The sequence below is a fragment of the Piliocolobus tephrosceles genome, chromosome 6, assembly GCF_002776525.5.
Source record: "Piliocolobus tephrosceles isolate RC106 chromosome 6, ASM277652v3, whole genome shotgun sequence".
Classification (NCBI taxonomy): domain Eukaryota; kingdom Metazoa; phylum Chordata; class Mammalia; order Primates; family Cercopithecidae; genus Piliocolobus; species Piliocolobus tephrosceles.
Window position 1 is genome coordinate 104,127,074 of NC_045439.1, and position 3,210 is coordinate 104,130,283.

Sequence of the window (3,210 nt, forward strand, 5' to 3'; positions counted from 1 at the left end):
TCCCCAGCAGGTATTTTTTCCCCTTTATGGTATATTATGGGGAAAACAGTTGGCCAGTCATCCAGCCAGAGTCACAGACACACTTTATGGACTTTGTCCTGTTTCCAGATTTAAATAAGAGAGAAAAAGAAACCGGTGTGATTCCAACCTGTGCAGCTGTTCTCTGGAGCAGTAATCCTTTATCTCCACTCCCCTCCTCTCCCATCTAAGTGTGTGCCGCCACCCTATGGAAGATTTGATGGACATGTACTTAAGCCTCCTAAGGCCCAGAACTATCCTTTTAGTTAGGAACTAAAGGGTGACAAAGGTTGTCACTTTAAGTTGGATAATGATACAAATGAGCACCAGTTATCTTTAAGAACCACCAGTTTAGGGGCCGGTGCAAAGGATGAATTGCACATTGTTGAAGCAGAGATCATGAATAATGAAGGCAGTCCAATTAAGGTAACACAGGCAACTTTGAAAACATCTGTATAGCCAACAGTTTCCCTTGGGGGCTTTGAAATAACACCACCCATGGTCTTACCGTTGAAATGTGTTTCAGGGCCAGTGCATATGAGTGGACAACACTTAGTAGCTGTGGAGGAAGCTGCAGAGTCAGAAGACAAAGAGGAGGAGGATGGGAAATTCTTAAGTATATCTGGAAATCGATCTGCCCTGCAGGTGGTAGCAAGTTTCTGCAGAAAAAAGTAAAACGTGCTGCTGACAAAGATGATGATGATGAAGGTGATAATGATGATGATTTTGCTGAAGAGGAAACTGAAGAAAAATCTTCAGTGAAGAAATCTACAGGAAGTATTTCAACCCAAAATGCAAAACAACAAAACCAGAATGGAAAAGACTCAAAACCATCAACATGAGATTAAAAGGTCAAGAATCCTTCAAAGCACAAGAAAAAACTTTTTTTTTTTTTGAGATAGAGTCTTGCTCTGTCGCCCAGGCTGGAGTGCAGTGACCAGATCTCGGCTCACTGCAAGCTCCGCCTCCCAGGTTCACGCCATTCTCCTGGCTCAGCCTCCTGAGTAGCTGGGACTACAGATGCCCGCCACCACGCCAGCTAATTTTTTTTGTATTTTTAGTAGAGACGGGGTTTCACCGTGGTCCCGATCTCCTGACCTTGTGATCCGCCCACCTCGGCCTCCCAAAGTGCTGGGATTACAGGCGTGAGCTACTGCGCCCGGCCTAAGAAAAAACTTTTAAAACACCAAAAGGACTTAGTTCTGTAGAAGACATTAAAGCAAAAATGCAAGCAAGAATAGATGAAGGTGGTTTTCTTTCTTTTTTTTTTTTTTTGAGACAGAGTCTCGCTCTATCACCCAGGCTGGAGTGCAATGGCCGGATCTCAGCTCACTGCAAGCTCTGCCTTCCGGGGTTCACGCCATTCTCCTGCTTCAGCCTCCCGAGTAGCTTGGGACTACAGGCGCCCGCCACCTCGCCCAGCTAGTTTTTTTGTATTTTTTTTTAGTAGAGACAGGGTTTCACCGTGTTAGCCAGGATGGTCTCGATCTCCTGACCTCGTGATCCGCCCGTCTCGGCCTCCCAAAGTGCTGGGATTGCAGGCTTGAGCCACCGCGCCCAGCCGATGAAGGTGGTTTTCTTCCCAAAGTGGAGGCCAAGTTCATCAGTTATGTGAAGAATTGCTACCGGGTGACTAACCAGGAGGCTATTTGAGATCTCTGGCAGTGGAGGAAGCCTCTTTAAGAATAGTTTAAACAGGTTGTTCACGTTTTTTCATCTTATTTCATTGTGTAACAGTTGATATCTGGCTGTCCTTTTTATAATGCAGGGTGAGAACTTTCCCTACTATGTCTGAGAAATGTCTGGATTCCATCGCCAAGAATGTGTTGTCTGAAACACCTGTTTAGTATTTAAAGGTAGAACTCTGCCCTTTGCTTGGTTTTAAGTATGTGTGAAATGTTACTACGGGACGTAGTAGTAGTGATGGTCAGACATGGAAATCGTGAGAAGACAAAACTAAACATGTGGAATACACCCAGTATTTGAAGAAAAAAGAAAGAAAAGCTTTCACAAAGATGTAGCTAATGTTTATTTCAGTGAGATTGGTGTTTAGGAATGAACAGTTTGACACAGAAGGACTGGTGACAGGGAAGAGCACAAAACCTTTTCTGGTACCAGTGGTCAGGGTGTTCATAGTAATGGTTCCCTCTGCCTAGATGCTCTGGCCCCAGGCCTGGCAGGGTGGCCCTGAGCTGCCTAGCATGAGCTCCATCTACTGAGACAGGCCTTGCCTGACCCCCAGTCTCCATCATCTCACTCTCATGTGAATTTCCCTTGTTTATCTTGCTTTATTTTTAGACTATTCATCTTTTTTTTTTTTGAGATGGAATTCCATTCTTGTCGCCCAGGCTGGAGTGCAATGTCATGATCTTGGCTCACTGCAACCTCTGCCTCCTGGATTCAAGCGATTCTACTGCCTCAGCCCCCTGAGTAGCTAGGATTACAGGCATGCACTACCACGCCTAGCAAATTTTTGTATTTTCTAGAGACAATACAAAAGAGTATTATAGAGACAGGGTTTCACCATGTTGGCCAGGCTGGTTTCAAACTCCTGACTTCAGGTGATCTGCCCGCCTCAGCCTCCCATAGTGCTGGGATTACAGGCATGAGCCACCGCGCCTGGCCTAGACTGTCTATCTTTAACCCTACCTAGGATGTGGACCCCATGAAAGCCAGGACCTCATTTGTCTTGTTCCTTCCCGTAGAGCAGTACCTGAAAGAAGGCTTGTCATGAGTTGAGTACACATTTTCATTTCACCAATAGTTTATAAGCTTTTTGCTCACCTAGAGCTATTAATCTGTGGGTTACCTCACTGTCCCTTTTGTGCTGTCACAGTCCTTCCAACCCTGTGTAAGCAATTCATTCTATTGACTTTGTTTGAAATACCCAGAGTGATTTCTGTTTTCATGACTTGACCTTGTCAAAGGGTGATGAGACCAGCACTCAATATCTGGGGTGAGTGGGAAGTAAATGTATTGCTTACTATTGAAAGGAAGAGCTATGTGAGTCAGGCACATTCTCTCTGAGCAGAACCTTCTGCTAATATTATATAAGGCTCTGGGGAAGCATGGATTTCAGGGATTGGAGGACATTTAGAGACATAAATGTGTTGACAATATCTGCAGAAGCACTCTCCGAGACTGTTGTTGATTGGCACTCAGAGGCATGTTTATTGAAATGAGTCCATCCTG

At 44.9% G+C, this 3,210-nt stretch overlaps 1 pseudogene; it reads left to right on the plus strand.

Moving 5' to 3' along the window:
* Nucleotides 1-226: 226 nt before the first annotated feature.
* LOC111553714 lies at nucleotides 227-1,701 on the plus strand (annotated as a pseudogene).
* Nucleotides 1,702-3,210: the final 1,509 nt, after the last annotated feature.